Source organism: Pelobates fuscus, chromosome 1 (genome assembly GCF_036172605.1).
Source record: "Pelobates fuscus isolate aPelFus1 chromosome 1, aPelFus1.pri, whole genome shotgun sequence".
NCBI lineage: Eukaryota > Metazoa > Chordata > Amphibia > Anura > Pelobatidae > Pelobates > Pelobates fuscus.
The window spans coordinates 205,756,194-205,774,326 of NC_086317.1; positions in this window are offsets into that span (position 1 = coordinate 205,756,194).

The window sequence follows — 18,133 nt, forward strand, 5'->3', positions numbered from 1 at the left end:
TAACGAGCATTAGACATGGGTCCGGTTCATTAAAAACAAAAACAAAAGATATAGCGGAGGTCTTTATTGACTTCTATAAAAACCTGTATAACCATTCCCCACATGATCAGAATGCCCAAATAATAGAAGATGAGCGTGTACGCTCTTTCCTCTCCAAACTATGTCTACCTAAACACAACCCAGTGGCAATGGATATCCTTAATGACAGGATCACTAGTGAGGAAATAGATAAGACAATATCAAATTTGAAAGGAGACAAGGCTCCGGGACTGGATGGTTTTGACAGGAGATACTACAAAGTGTTCCGCAAAGACTTGACACCAAAACTGGAATTGCTTTTTAATGCATTTAGGGAGGAGGGACTCCCCGAAAGAGACATGGCACTGGCCACCAAAGTCTTACTACCAAAACCGGAAAGGACCCTAGCTTTCCCGAAAATTACTGACCCATCTCCCTTATTAACCATATATTTAAGATACTGGCAAAAGTATTAGCAGACAGACTTAACCCCTTCCTAGATAAATTAATAGATGCGGACAAGTGGGGTTCATATATGTAACGGGCTTCCTAGCTTGCGCCGACGACAACAAGCACCGACCCGGACACCACAACCACCGCAGACTCCACAACCGCCATAGCTTAACTGGAGTCTCGCCGTCTTCTGTCCACCCTGGATCAGCTTCTGTCCTCCAGGACTGTGTGGGGAAACCTCTCCTCCAGGAGAGCGTAACAGGAACAAGCTCTTAAAAGAGCTAAATGATTCAAGCTCAGGGGAGTATGCAGAGCATACCAATCCCCAGTGTGAGTATAGCTATCCCCTCCAATCACAAGACAAGACTATGTGTTGAGGGTCAAGAAGATCTGTTTTACTTGGCACCAAGGGGCCTTCTTTTATGCAGGTTTTACAGATACAGCACCGCCCACAGGGTTTTGTAAAATAACCAATAAAGCACGTAACATACAGTAAAACCCCACCCATTCACTTCCACAAAATCCTCCCCTCCCCCATCATCCTGCCTGTGATAGAATTACTGCACACAATGGGTTAAAGTAATTACTAGGCAAATATCCCGGAGCGCAGGTCGCAACTTCTTCGAGAACTAGCCTCTAGACACATTTCGATTGCTTTCCTACAGGAAACACACTTTAAAGAAGGACATGCTCCTCAGCTGAAAAGCAAACACTATCCCAACGCGGCCCATAGCAACCATCCGACTGCTCGTATGGCAGGTGTGGCGGTCCTCCTCCATGCTAAACTACAGTTCCGGTAAACGGATCGGATGGTCGATCCTAACGGCAGGTACTTATTCCTTAAGGGCGATATACAGGATCATAGATACACATTCGCGACGATCTATGTACCGAATACCAACCAGTCACACTACATACGTAAAACTCTCTCCAGACTCTCCTCATTCACAGAGGGCATGTTGATAGCCGGCGGGGACTTCAATGTACCCCTCATCCCCCTACTGGACTCATCCACGAGCCACAGCTGCATCTCTCAGGGAGCCCTCCGCAGTATACAGATATCACTTAAGAACCTCAGACTAGTGGATTGCTGGCGCGCAATGCACCCAGCGGACAGGGAATATACCCACTACTCCGTGATACATAAGCGCTACGCGAGGATTGACTATATTTTTCTCCAGCAGGAACACCTCAACGCCATCCAAAAAGTAGACATTGGATCGGCAAGCTGGTCGGACTATGGACCTGTGACCCTACAATTGGACTCCCCCAGAGTGCGCCCGTCCACATGGGCATGGAGGCTTCAGGACTCTCTGCTGTTAGACCAGGCGGTGAAGGAACAGATCGCCGAAGAACTTACTTCCTATTTTACATTAAACGCCACAGACGAACTATCCGCGACAACTTTATGGGAAGCTCACAAAAGTGTGCTCAGAGGCACGCTGATGCACTTGGCCTCCAAAAAGAAAAGGGAATCCCGAGCACATGTGACGGAATTACTAACACGCATAAATGCCCTTGAACTACAACACAAACGCTCCCACCTCGAAGAGACATATAAGGAACTACTGGAAGCCCGAAGATCACTGCATACCCACATAACTAATCGATATTACAGTTCCTTACAACGCTCGAAGGCCTTCTTTTACCAACACGCCAACAAGGGGGGGAGGCTGTTGGCCAGAATGCTTAAGGGACCTCAGAGCATGACCCAGGTCCATAAACTACGAATATCAGATGGCACGACCACACAATTCCCGGATAAAATAGCGTCCGAATTTCGCTCATTCTCCGCCTCGTTGTATAACATCCCTAGACCGACACTCCCGGAAGAGATGGCACTCAGATTGGACATAATAAGGAACTACATCGCATCACACGTGGGGACACGACTGCAGCAAGGTGAATCAGAGATGTTGGATGCACCGATCACAGAAGCAGAAGTGGCGGGAGCGATCAAGGCCGCCAAAACGGGCCGTGCACCGGGCTCTGATGGCTTTACTTTAGACTACTCTAAGAAATTCTGATCCATATTGCTCCCGAATCTCACCAACGCGTTCAACGCCCTGGTAAACGGCGCCCAGTTTCATCACGAGTCCCTGGCGGCGACTATAACGGTCCTCCCAAAACCGGGGAAGGATCCCGAACAATGCAGCAGCTACAGACCAATCTCACTGCTGAATGTAGATGTGAAGCTTTTTACCAAAATCCTATCCGCCAGAATTGGGGGTATACTCCCAACACTGGTCCACCCAGACCAGACGGGGTTCATCCCCGGAAGGGAGGCAAGGGACAGCACCCTTAGAGTACAGTCCATACAGCATCTGGTGACGAGGTCAAACGACAAGCTCCTACTACTGTCCACGGATGCGGAAAAAGCATTCGACCGGGTCGACTGGACGTTCCTTATGGCCACACTTCGAGAAATGGGCTTCGGATGAAACATGCTGAAATGGATTGATGCGCTATACCGCTGCCCCAACGCGAAGGTGAACGTGAACGGGGCACTTACCGATTCCTTCCAGATTCACAACGGGACGAGACAGGGATGCCCACTCTCCCCCATGCTCTTTGCCCTGGCTCTTGAACCGTTCCTAGAGGCAGTGCGCAATTCAGAAAACGTCCCGGGCTTCAAAAGCGGTAATACAGCGCACAAGGTAGCTGCATACGCAGATGGTCTCCTATTTTTTATCACAGAACCGGAATCGCCTAGTCACCATGATCACAACCTACGGACAGGTCTCGGGATTCAAACTGAACAAATGTGAAGTACTCAACATCAACGTACCGTCAACCCAGGTAAACGCGTTGAAAAAACAGTTCCCATTCCGATGGTGCACAAACCGCATGTGATAACTAGGCATCACACTGACCAGAGACCTAGGTGACATGTACCGAACGAACTTCATACCGCTGCTGCAACGAATACAAAAGGATCTGAAAACATGGGCATACCCCCACATATCATGGTTCAGTCGGATTGCAATACTCAAGATGAATATACTACCGTGGCTATTATATCTATAACAGACGATCCCGCAAGCTCTACCGACTGCATATTTTGCATCACTCCGATCCACGATGATGAAGTTCGTTTGGAACGGGAAACAGGCACGGCTCCGACAAGAAGTCTTATGTTTACCTCAAGCACGGGGGGGACTGGCGCTCCCTGACTTACGCAAATACCATCATGCGACAGTCCTACAGCGTGTCCTGGAATGGCATTCCCAACCGGCACACAAACAATGGATCGACCTAGACAAGACCCATATAGGCCCCTCCTTCCTGACATCCATCTGGAACTCGAGAAGGTTACCACGTGCGACTCTGGAACCAACTTCCACTGTAGAGCAGACACTGAAAACGTAGGATACCATCAGGAGAGCACCACACGTGTCTCAAACGCCAAGCCCGATGACTCAGATCCAACATAATCCTCTGATAGGAGGGGGGCTGCCGACAACGGCATTGACCTTCCTAGGAGAGGGAGAATCTTTTCCCATACATAGGGTACTAAACAACACAGGCATAACCCCCCTGAGGGAACTATTAGAGGGCACCCAACCCACCAGCCTACAAACCTTCCGTTACATGCAGCTCAGATCATACTATCAGACACTCCCGGGCAAGGAAACGCTACATCGGGACTTAACCTGGTTCGAAACACTCTGCGATACCAAAAGTAATTACTAGGCAGGAAAAATATACTTTTTACACATACAATGTAACTTTAAAAATATACACAATACATACATTTTCAGAACCAGCATACTTTAAATATAAACATAACCAAAATTCAGCCAAATCCGTTCAGTACTTAAAAAGTTAACTGGAAGTCCTTGATGACCGTTAAGCACATTTTCATGCCCAAAACAGTTCCATGGATTTCGGCTGTGCGGTCGGTCTATTTTACACTGAAAAAAATGACTAAGTCCCATTTGAACATGTGTTCAAATCTTCGAATGGGACTTAGTCTCCAGCCGCAGTGTCAAAGTGCAGGAGAAGGTAGGGGTCAGCGGTGTTCGTTGAAATGTGTAGCTGATTTCAGTTCCATGGATTTGGCTACACATACCGCTGACCTCGTTCGAATGAACAAAGATGGGCGCCGCCACGTGTTCGTTTGTTGAATGGCGGCCACTTTGACTACTTTGGCACTTCGGCTGCATCCGAAGTGCCAATTTAAAGCTGCAGAATTGCTCCAATACAATTTAAAGGGGCAACAAGAGTCTTTTAAAATCCAATCTGCTAAAATAGTTTTTAACAGGCAATATATTCCAGGGGCCATAGAGTTAAAGGGGCATTGTTCACCAAAGTCACAATGTTCCTCAGACGGTTCTTAAAAGGCCATACACAGTCCAATAAAAGTCCAAAAGCCCAAATGCTGGTTTAAAAGGGTACAATCTCCCAGGGGCCATAGTAGCAGGGGAGGAGGCTGGCAAGCAAGCCTCTCCAGGACCAAGTGGCGAAGGGCACTTCGTCACAATATACAAACACAAAATAAAGCACAGTGCTTACAGCTGCAGTGGCTTAGTATCTAACAGCTCAAAATACATAGTAAAAACAAAGAGAAAGTTACCTGCACACTGGCCCAAATCCCTATGTACATTTAAACAAAATGGAGGTTTTTTAGTTTCATTCCAATGGCCATTTGAATATAAGCTCACCTGCCACGTCAAGGCAAGCCTCAAAAGGTGAGTCCTACACTAGCCATTAGATTTGCTGATATCAGTCAAGAATCTCCAATAAGACAGGAAAATAAACCCTTTCACATTTAACCCTTTATACGGCTTCTACACATACAAGTGGGGTTCATACCTGGCCGCCAACTGTTCGCGAACACAAGATGAAATATCAACATAATTTGGAGGCAGACTACTCGAGACTACTCGTTGGTAGTCTGTCTTGACATTGAGAAGGCTTTTGATAGGGACAAATGGCCCTATCTTTTCACACTTTTATCATACTTGGGCTTTCCGACATCCTACATCACAGTGATTAAAGCCATGTACAGCAATGTGACCGCTCAGGTACGCATAGCGGGAGCACCTAACATGCCCTTTCAGCTGGGAAACGGGATGCGACAGGGATGCCCACTATCCACCCCTTCTTTTTGTTTTATCGCTAGAGCCACTCCTTCAGACACTGCGCGAACATCAGAATATTCATGGGGTCACAGTGGGAGGCAAACAATTCTTAGTATCTGCATATGCAGATGATGTTTTGCTGACTAATTCCGTAGTAACAATGTCTGCCTTACAAGAAGTCTTGAGAAGGTATGGCGATATATCAGGCTATAAAGCTAACATGAGTCCAGTCTAAGTCCAGTTGTCACGATTCTGGGAACCAAAACACGCTAACACACACACACAGAAAAGGTGCAGTACCAGACCTTAGAGTGGCCGGGCTAAGCACACAAAGAATAGTCAGGAGACAAGCCGAGTAAGGGGAACACAGAAGATAATTTCCAATCAGAATTAACAATCACACGTGGGAGATATCTATACCTCCCACTGTGATTGAGGCACTGTGCCTTTAACGCCGGGTCAGGTGGCTGACCCCGGCGTTTATAAAACTGGGCGGTCTCCCAGCGTGCAGCGTCATGCATGCTGCCGCTGGGGGACGGAGAGGAAGACGCGGGCGGCATCCGAGGCTGGGAGGATGCCGCCCGCCGAGCGCACGCCGGGAAGGGGACCGCGGGCGGCTGGAGGTTGAGTGCCGCGAGCGGACTGCAGCCTCCCCTCGCAGCCGTCCGTGGGATCCTGACACCAGTGCTCTCCCCCTCGGGGTATTTGCAGCAGACATGGCACTCATTAAAGCAACACATAAAATTCAATTTGCACATTAATCTATTAAATACCTGTGTATCCAATTGACGGCTGATCCCGCAAAAATGTTCGGGATGAACTATACTCCATTACTGAAATCCTTGAATAGGGACTTGGAATCTTGGACGGATAAACCGATCTCATGGATTGGCCGTATACATTCTGTGAAGATGAATATACTGCCGAGTATACTATTTCTGTTTCTAGCCCTACCAATTCCAATTATGAAGACAAATTTAGCTCCTTTGCAGAAGGCCATAGAGTCTTTTATATGGCAAAATAAGAGATATAGGGTATCCAGAAACACCTTGTTTCGCCCAAAATCCAGGGAGGGTCTGGGCCTACCGCATCTTTATTATTATTACTTAGCAGCTCAACTCACTTAAATTGTCATGTGGCATGTCCCATTGGATGTACGGAAGTGGGTGGACCTGGATTCATTGTTACTGAGGGCAGACCTCCCCCAGTTTTACATGTGGTTCCCTATAGAGATTAGAGCAATACTACAATGCACCTGCCCGGCCATACTCAATTTCCTCAGTATTTGGGATTCATCAGCTCATTTAAACTATCTTCAAATCCTTCCCCACTCACTCCACTTTTGCAGAATCGAGCGTTCCCTCCAGGAATGTCGGCACACAATTTTAAAAACATAGAAGCTGCAGGCATAAAGAGAATAGTTCATCTATTTGAAAGGGGTAGATAATTTCCTTTGAGGTTTTAAAAACCTGATAAACCCTTACCCCAGCAGATTTCTTCCGATATTTACAGATTAAAGTCTTTGCAAAACAGACGCATGTTAGGAACGCGTCTCACCGTGCTATGTCCTTTTACAAGAGGTTGTGTCTGAGTAAGACGCTGCAGAAGTGTCTTATTACCCTCCTTTACGCCAACCTCTACACAGAAATAACAAAATGGGGACAAATGTCCTATATCTCACACTGGGAGACAGACTTAGGGGAATAATTGGAGGGCATTGACTGGCAAGATATCTGGAAAGCAAGTGCCATAACTTCTATCTGCATCAAGCCGCAGGAGCAGTGTTTTAAAACCATGTTTTGCTGGTATACTACACCGGTGAAACTATATAGAATGAAACAGACCCGACCAACATGTGCTGGAGAGGCTGTGGCCTCCGAGGCACGTATTTTCAAATGTGGTGGGAGCGCCCCCAAACTCAATTATTTTGGAACAAAATAGTTAATATCTTGGAACAAATTTTCCACCATAGACCCATCTTAAATCCATGGGTATGCCTATTGAACAGACCGCTGGATGCCTGGACTAGAATGGAACAAAAACTTCTCCACAATATTACACTGGCAGCTAGACGAGCTATGGCCCAAGATTGGCTTAAGCCCAATATCCCCTCTATTGCAACTGTCATAGACAAGATAAAAGACAACTGCCTCAAGGATAAACTAACGGCACCGGTTAAGAACTCCCTCCGTAAATTTGAAACGATATGGAAACCCTGGAATGAGAGTGAGTTTGTTGACTGACTAGAAGGGTACCTAATAGGAAGATAGGAACTCTTGGAGCCGGCACTACCGGGACTCTTTTTAGTTTTTTTCTCCCTTTCCCCCTCCCCCTCCCGTGCTTCCCTATATTCAATAAATGTGAGTGCTCAGGACTATCGGCCTTAACAGCAACCGTATTTACTTTTTGTTAAGACACTCACAATAGATGAAACCGCCATTTAGCCGATATTCCCCCTTTCCAGAGACACAGGCTCTACACAGCCGACCGCCAAACTCCCGAATGGAGTGCAAGGGAATGCGGTAAATCCACGAACATAAAATCAGCCGAACTCCTTCCACGGCTAAAACAGGCGAAATAAATCCTTCCAAGTAGCAATCCCCCCAAACACGAGTCCAAGCTCAGTCTTGAGGGTAAAACAGGAATCTGTTTAATGAGGGCTACCTGCCCGGTATTTATGCAGGTCTCCCACCTGGTGGACACTCCCCTAGGGGACCAGATGGGAAACTGGGACATATATTGTACAGTAGCCAATCGCAGTGGCCCAGGTTTAAACACTCCCCTTTGCATGAGTAAATCAATCCTCTCTATCCTGGAGATAATTGGGAAGAAATCCAATTATCTCCAGGGATAGAGGCAAACCGCCATTTTACACAAGACAGTAAAAACACATAAAAATATATAACTATACAAATACCGAATACATTGGATTCGTGCAACGTATCCCCAGATAGGCTGGATCTGAGTGCATATTTCTACCGAATAGCGCTCAAATCCAATGTGCACAGTTCAATCGCCATGGAGTCAAAGTCTTTCACATGTCTTTCGGTATACGATTGACTCCATGGGATGGCTATCTGGGTTAAGTCCATGCGTATTATCCAAACTCCTGAACGGACCGGTGTTCGTATGCCTCGACGAAAAAGAAGGGCGATCGGTAGTTTCAGCGGTGTTCGGTAGGTAAAGTGTCCGTTTATAGTTCCATAGAATCTTCGTCGAACACCGCTGGTCTTTCGCGTGTTTAAAATGGCCGCTGCATCGTGGTCGGCATACGAACGACGACCACCCTGCATACGGTTAGAATGGAGAGGTGTCTGCGGTTAACCACAACGTTCTAATTGGGGCCAAGAGGTTAACCAGCAGCACACTTCTCTCCTGGGTGGCCGTCCGTTCGGTAGTTTTGTTCGGTATATTCTGTAACAAACGAATAGGGGCATACGGACAGGCAATTACACGAAAAGAGGCAAACAGACGAACCAGCAGTATCAGTTTATACAGATGGATCTTTCACACTCTTCTATACTTTTTATTACTTTTACTTCTTTGTCTATCTGCCCTTTCTTTTCAGACTCTCTCCTGGAGCTCCCATGGACAAGTTCATAGACTCAAGTTAAAGATTACACCTATTATTAGTGTCTTTATGACAAGATATATATATATATAAGCCACTGGTATGTGAGATGACTACATTGGGTTCTTCTTTTAGTACAACAACGTCTATGGACGAAGCTGTGGGAACCTTATTCTTATCCTTATTTAAGTTCTTCCTTATGTCTCTCTATTTCTTTAATAAATTAAAATACCTGATTGGGATGGTGCAGCAGAGTCACATGAGGGTTAGACTAAAGATATTCTTTAGACATATGTTTTACCTTCACTGAAACATTATTCAGTACGATGTATAATTTTGAATATGTTGTAACATCGTTGTATCGCTGCCTTTCTGTGACTAAATGCATTTCTTTAGCACCCTGTCAAAAAAAATAAAGAATTTGAAAAAAATAAAAATGGTTTAGTTTTCAATCAGATCTAACTTACTTTAAAAAGTTTTTATCTCATGCTCTGTAAATTGAACTTTAATTGCGTACAAGATGCTCCTGCAGGGTCTAGAAAGCTATTAACAGAGCAGGAGATAAGAACATATCTAAATTAAACAGAATTTGCAATAAAGGAAGTGTAAACATTAGATGACTCTTTATAGGAAGTGTTTAGGAAGGCTGTATAAGTCATATGAAGTTAGGTGTGACTAGAGCTGTATAAACACAGTGATTTAACTCCTAAATGGCAGATAATTGAGCACTGAGACTACAGGGACATGATCTGTACACCAAAACTGCTTTATTCATGTAAAAGTTGTTTTGGTCAATATAGTGTCCCTTAAAGGGTGACAAAACATTAAGGAAGCTGGAGTTTAAAAAAAATCTGAGGATCTACTTTTTGGGTACCCCTGAGGGTTTGTGAAAGGAGAAATATATTGTGTTACATAGTGATGTAAGTTGAAAAAAGATTGAAGATCTTTATGTTCAAACACTCAATAAGATTTCTTTCTTAAGGACAAAAAGAGAAGCCGCAAAAGTGAAAAATACTTTGTCGTATTGTTCTCACTTTTTGTGTTTGTATTTTCCCATCTCTCTTGTGTTATATCTAATGATATACTGAACTTACTGAAGAAAACATAAGGACACAAGTGGAAGTGCTGTGATGTCCTATGAATTATTTCATATGAAACAGGGTTGTAAATAAACATGACTAAGGTATGAATCACTTGGTGGTTCGGAGGACAGGAATAAGTTGGAAGTATGGGAGAAAAGGGAGCAAAGATATGTATATGAATTAGCAGAAATTCAAACGTGTGTCTGAGTTTTAAAAAGGAAACGTTAAAAGAAGAAATCATGGATGCAACATAAAGAATTGTGTGAGCTGAGACAAAGTTATAGTTGACAGGAAAGGTCAAGGTCAGTGAGGAAGATAACTGAAGAACGTTATATATGAAGGAGCTAAATGTTATGGTAAGGAGATATATCATGAGTATTGAAAGGTCTCTGAAAACAAAAATGAAGAATACAGGAGAGAGAAATAATGGTGAAGTGGGTATATGTAGTCCACAGTGAGTGAGACATTGAGAGCCCACAGCAGCACAATGGTTGTAGTAAGGGTGTAGAGTTTTATGAGAGGACAGGCTATGACATAACTCTGTTAGGAATATGATTAGCTACCGGTAGGGCTCATCCTACATGTAAGATACAGGTAAAGCAGAACCTTTAATTAAGATGAAGGTATCAGTGACATGTGTGACAGGAAGAATTGAGATGTGACATGGTTGATGGATGGGAGGTTGCTTGGATGAACTAAGATAGAGTATTAGAAGTGAAATGAAACTGTGAGACAAGAACGACTGCAATGTTAGTGTGAGATGAAATGAGAGGAGACATGAAAACAAAAGGAAAAAGAGAAAAATGTGAGGTTTGAAAGAAATGTATTTAGGCAAAAAAAATCAAGTATTATTGGAGCTATGAAATAGGATGCGAAGTAGACCTAAACCAAACTAACACGTTTAATGTGGCAAGAGAGTGGATATAAAAGGAACAGGGAAGACAAATGTGACAGAGGAATGATGGAGACGTGAAAAAAATGTGGAAATAATGTGCAAAAGGTTTAACAGGAATGTGTGAAAAAAAACTGTAATGTAAGCTGGTTGTGAAACTAAAAAGGGTAAACATTTGCTGTATAAAAGTAAAAAGGTGGGTGTGAAAGATTAGGGAAAGGAACATGTCTCTGACCAAAGGCAATAGGAGTCAGAACAGGGCAGATGCTAATATAAGGTAACAGCAGGAGCTGTAATACGAAAGATGTGGGGGTTCACATTGACATGCAGTCAAACCAAGTGGTGGGGAAAGGTAAGTGGGAGCGGGTAAGGTGTTAGAGAAAATAAAGAAGAGGTTTTGTCAGTGAAGTGATAAATAAAATAATTTATAGCTACACTGAATTAGAAAATAAACCGTGCAATCATTGATAATATCTCAAACATCTGAAGATTTTTAAAAGGGCACTCGGCTGCCCCTTGTCCCCTCAAGGGGTTAATCATTGTTTGGCAGGGATAAACCATTAGCCCTAATAATTATCACGCATTCAGGTGAATGGTAATTTCTCTCACACTGTTTCCTGGCCGCTAACGAGCTTCTGACTCGTTAAAAGGGCTGCAATTAGTGAGTCAGCAGGGTGGACAAAATGGCTGGATTGTCATTAACACATGAAGAACTGGAGAGGAAAGAGAAAAGTGAAATACATCCATGAGAAATGCCCTATGGACTGGATGACCATTCAATCCACTTATTGGTAGTTCCATATGAAACACTGGATGCAGAGATAAGTGCACAACTAAATGAGACACACAAAGATAGATATTAAAATATCAACTATTTCAGGCACCAGAGACTTCCTTTCTCCACAGGTCCCTGACAAAATAATATGAGAGTGTGAATAGGTGTAGAGGGAAGGAGAGGGGGTGGGAGAGTGGGGAGTGCTTGAAACTTGTGCATGCCAATTGGCTATAAAATTATGGAACCATAATTTTGTTGTCGAGAATCGAGCAGATTGGAGAGAACAGTCTCCGTCTGGCTCTGGAAAATCCTCTCATTTTGGCAAGCAAAACCTCCATATATTTATTTTTTTCATTGCCATAAAAAAATTAATAATTTTCACTATTTTTATATTACACAAATCCAGTTCCCTAAAATATATTTAACCCTATTACTACCTGCATGCTGAAACAGACACTTAGATGTTGTATATACCAAATACATTATTGTATGGTTACTTTAATTATTTATAATTTTTCAAATGTTCATTTTATTAAGACACCTGTGGAGTGTCCCTTTGTAGAGTATATTATTTATACAGTTGGTATGAGTTGCAGTACTGTCTGCAGCCAGTGTATAACGTGGAATCATGACTAACTTTTAAAGTGACAGATGCACTGGCCGTCCAGTGTTTTTAAGGGACTGGTGGAGAAAATTTGTTTTAAAAATCTTGCCGTTACAAACACAGTGCTCTTCTAGAGACAATGTGTATCTGCACTTGTATTTAAAATAATTACTGTCAGAAAAGCATAGCAATAAGACACCTGTGCCAAAACGAAACAGTAAACTAAAAAACTAGGCATGGTTTATTTATGAATCTTATTTCAAATGCTGTGAAAAGGTGAAACATTTTTACATTGCTATAGCATAAAAACTGTTTTAAATCTGTACAGTGCACAAATACATAAATAAATGCTTGCAATTGTGCATGTTAAGATGTCAAACCTGTATTCTAAGACTAAACAATGGCAAAATAAATCAAGAGCCCTGTATTTTGTGCTTTATCTGAAATGTATTTTATCAGGAAGTATATATATGATGTCCCAAAAGCATGTACTAGAGCACTGTATTTTTTATTAATCAAGATAGGATTACAGGATATAACATTTCTTAAGAATAACATGTTCCAATATTTTAAAGATTACAATAAGTCAAGCAGTTTATCAAGGCATATTATCATGTTAATATATATAACAAAAACATATGTCAGTTTATAACTTAGGTATCAAAAATAGAGAAGAGGGTTGCACTCAATCACAAACATATATACACAGGGTGCTAAACGGAGCATGGGTTAGCATACCCCATATAGTCTACAAATAAGAGAGAGAAAAAAAGTCTCAGGCACTCACTGTGATATGTTCAAAGCAGTTTTAATGGACCCATTAAAACTGCTCTGAACATTTCACAGTGAGTGCCTGAGACTTTTTTTCCCCTCTTATATGTAGTTTATAACTTAGGGACATATAACAAATTATTTTATTTTCATATATGTCAGAAGAAATAATATCCTCCTTTGATTTGTCCATATTAAGTCAGGAAATTTCTATGGTAAATAAATATATCTCTCAAAGTAAAAGAAGGCATAAGCTAAATAATTTGCTCCTCAAAAGATAGAAACGGCTCAGGTGAACCGTATTTAAAACAAATTAAAGAGAAATTAGGATATTAAAAAGCAAATTGATTTTTTTATTTGTATGGTTAATAGAGATGTCGCAAACATAAAATTTTCCGTTCGCAAACGGCGAACGCGAACTTCCGCAAATGTTTGCGAACGGGCGAACCGCCATAGACTTCATAGTCCCACAGGGACTCTTTCTGGCCACAATAGTGATGGAAAAGTTGTTTCAAGGGGACTAACACCTGGACTGTGGCATGCCGGAGGGGGATCCATGGCAAAACTCCCATGGAAAATTACATAGTTGATGCAGAGTCTGGTTTTAATCCATAAAGGGCATAAATCACCTAACATTCCTAAATTGTTTGGAATAACCTGCTTTAAAACATCAGGTATGATGTTGTATCGATCAGGTAGTGTAAGGGTTACGCCCGCTTCACAGTGACAGACCAAACTCCCCGTTTAACGCACCGCAAACAACTGCAAACAGTCTATTTGCACAACCGCAAACTCCCCATTTGCACAAGGTTGGATACCAAGCTAGCCATGTCCCGTTCCTTGTCCTCACTGATGTCATTGAAGGTCTCTTCCTCCACCCAGCCACGTACAACACCAAGGGTCCCCGAAAGGTGACAACAAGCCCCCTGTATTTTTTTTTTTTAAATGTACACTACTGTTACACCAGATATGAGTTGCACTGGTGTGACACTGTGCCCTGGCAGGCCCTGAAATGCACACGTGTGAAGGAAACTAACTGCTATTATATTACAGTCAAAAAAGTTTAGTTTTTTTTTAAATGCAAGCTATTGTGACACCAGATATGAGTGGTGGCACTGGGCAAGTGGGCACAGTATACGCTGTGAGCCTGACACACACACTGGCAGGCAGGCAACTGCAATTAGATTACACAGGGAAAAAAAACTGATGTTCTAGCCCTAAAAAGGGCTTTTTGGGGTGCTGTCCTTACAGCAGAGATCAGATGAGTCCTTCAGGACTGTAGTGGACACTGAATACACTAGCCTAGCTATCGATTTCCCTATTAAATCAGCAGCAGCTACACTGTCCCTCCTCTCACTAAGAATGCAGCTTCCGGGGGGCGTGGCCTAGCTGTCATCGAGGAAAGAGGCACTTCGTGTGAGCTCCCTCAATATCTCACTTTAAGCAGCTATCAACAAGCGAATTTCACCCCAGAAGGGGATGACCCAGCAATGTTGCTCCTACCTGACCGACCCGACATGCTTAATAGTGGTCAGCAACTCGACAGAGTCTTACTTACCTCCGCGTGGCAAGTGTGGCCTGGTGCTCACCGGGCGGGAGAGGTGTCCGATCTCCCGATCCTGGGATGCCCAGGAGCAGCTACATCCGGGCAGGAGCTCTGTTACCCCCCCCCCCCCCTCGGACCGGTGGGGGTTATCCCGGTCCACCCCTGAGAGGTTGTCTGGAGCTAATGGACGCACAGAGCACAGACGCCCAGGCTGACATACTCATCTGCGACTCTCCCAATATGGCGGCAGCCGCGTGTCCTCCTGGTACCAGCAAAGCATGGCAGGATATTGAGTCTAAGCTGGACAGACTCTTTAATCAATTTTGAAAGCAAATAACAAGCAGGAAGACCCAACAAGCTCCACCACAGCCCCAACAAGCTCCACCACAGCTAAGCGAAGCAGTCCCCATTAAAATCCACCAACGCAAAAGGCGTCGAAGACAGGACCGGAGGCACAAACAGAAATGCAGAGCCTGCCCCAAGTCAAGCACTCGCCACCACAATCCCGCACCGGACGTAAAGCACCACCGGGACAGATCCGACCACCCGACAAAACAAGCTTCCACCACCTCAAGACGCAAACCCGGCACTCAGCCAGAGACTTGCCTTTGTTGTTCCAGGTATCAGGGACTCCCAGGGTCTGCACCTGGTGCCCAGAAGGGATTGGATGAGCACAAGCAGTAAACAGCAGCCTGCCAAGCATTTCCCACTATAGCCGATCCTCCACACCATGCCTTTGATCACATGAACTGCTCTCTGCACATTAACTAATCTTAAAGTAGCAAGCGTTTAAACATGTCATTATTTCACCTCCTAAAGAGTTTATTGTCGTAGTTCTTTAGATGCCTTTACCTTAACCGTTCATGTATTATGTTATTCACTAGTCTCATCTCATGGGGCGACTCACACTTGATTTATAACTAGTGGTGGAGCTGCTGATATAAATACACAGTTGATAACGTGCAAGCTACACCCTAAACATGACATCTTTCACAACAATGTACTGCTATATACTCATACCCTCAGTGCAACTAGCCATGATATACGCACGTTCAGCCTAGCATGCTCAAATATAACACACTTCTGTCTAAAAAAAAAAAGAATGCAGCTTCAGAATTAATCTAAATTGTATGCTGTCTAGGAGGTGGGAGGGTCTGCTGCTGATTGGCTGGAATGTGTCTGATGACTGTGAGGTACAGGGTTAAAGTTTACTCAATGATGACGAATAGGGGGCGGACCGAACATTGCATATGTTCGCCATCCGTGGCGAACGCGAACAAGCTATGTTCGCCAGGGACTATTCGCCAGCGAACCGTTTGGGACATCTCTAATGGTTAATTTTCCTTACACTGCTCAAAAAAATAAAGGGAACAGTTAAACAACACAATGTAACTCCAAGTCAATCACACGTCTGTGAAATCAAACTGTCCACTTAGGAAGCAACACTGAGTGACAATCAATTTCACATGCTGTTGTGCAAATGGGATAGACAACAGGTGGAAATTATAGGCAATTAGCAAGACACCCCCAATAAAGGAGTGGTTCTCCAGGTGGTGACCACAGACCACTTCTCAGTTCCTATGCTTCCTGGCTGATGTTTTGGTCACTTTTGAATGCTGGCGGTGCTTTCACTCTAGTGGTAGCATAAGACGGAGTCTACAACCCACACAAGTGGCTCAGGTAGTGCAGCTCATCCAGGATGGCACATCAATGTGAGCTGTGGCAAGAAGATTTGCTGTGTCTGTCAGCGTAGTGTCTAGAGCATGGTGGTGCTACCAGGAGACAGGCCAGTACATCAGGAGACGTGGAGGAGGCCGTAGGAGGACAACAACCCAGCAGCAGGACCGCTGCCTCCGCCTTTGTGCAAGGAGGAACAGGAGGAGCACTGCCAGAGCCCTGCAAAATGACCTCCAGCAGGCCACAAATGTGCATGTGTCTACTCAAACGGTCAGAAACAGACTCCATTAGGTAACACTGTGCAGGACGTTTGGCATTTGCCAGAGAACACCAAGATTGGCAAGTTCGCCACTGGCGCTCTGTGAGTCTGGAGACGACGTGGAGAACGTTCTGCTGCCTGCAACATCCTCCAGCAAAGGCGGCTCTCTAATTAGGCGGCCGACTAAGGCCTCGTGCTGTGCGGGGCCTCGCGGTCGCCTAAACCACCATAGGGCAGACTGACATGTCCTTGAGGACCCGACACAGGAGGGGGCCCGGCGGCTTGCCCTGTATGCCGCCGGGTGCGAGGCCCCTCCTTTCAGTCTGACCGGGAGAGCCAGCCTTCAGTCTGCAGCTCCGCCGGGTGTGAGCTGCAGACTGAAGTGTCTCGCGATGTCTAGCCTATCAGAGCGTTGCCGCGGGTTACCACACCCTGTCACCCCACCTGTCACCCCCTCTCACCCTGCCGCCCCACCTGTCACCCAGCAAACCCATCTGTCACCCCACCTGTCACCCCCTCGTCCGGTTACTGGGGGATTTGGGATATTGCCTTACTTTTCAGCGCTGACTGTGGATTTACCTTTGATACCAGCGGAGATCGTGGGATTTAATATTGCCGCTCCGCTACAATTGGTGGCAAGCGACGGGATCCAACCTTACAGCCGAAAAGTGCAATTCGTGCAATTTAAAACTGCCGAACAGGAAAAGGGAATGGCAATTGCAATACAACGAAAGAACCGAATACCGAAGTGAATGGATACGGATTATTCTACCTTAAAGCGGCAGACATTGAAAGAACTGCTTGAAGCCAGGGGTAAGATAGCCAGCAACAAACCCAAAGCTGTGCTGATTGCCGAACTGAGGGAAGGAGACAGAGCTCGTAGCGTTACACCCCCACCAGCCATGGAAGAGACCCTCTAACAGAGAGAAATGAGGACCAGGCTGGAATTTTTACCACAGCCTATATCAGAGGCCATGCTGTCCGTAGTGATGGCTAATGTGCATGAGTACCTGATGGCACACAGTCCGCAGAATGCACCATCACGAGCAGAATCCATTACTGGTTCACTCTACAACCAGGTAAAACCCAAAATTCCATATCATGCCTTTAAAATGTTTTGCGAGGAGAAGGATGAGATTAATGGGTATTTACAGGATTTTGAGAGACTGTGTGATTTGCATGATTTGGAACGGACAGTATGGGTCCCGTTACTGGCCGGCAAGCTGGCCGGTCAGGCAGCAGAAGCGTATCGCGCTGTACCCAGTGAGGACAGCAAGGATTACGCTAAAGTGAAATGAGCGATACTTGAGAGATATGCCATTACTCCAGAGGCATACCGGCGCAAGTTTAGAGGCCTGCGCAAGTCGGAGAAAGATTTGCATGCTGAATGGGCACACAAGC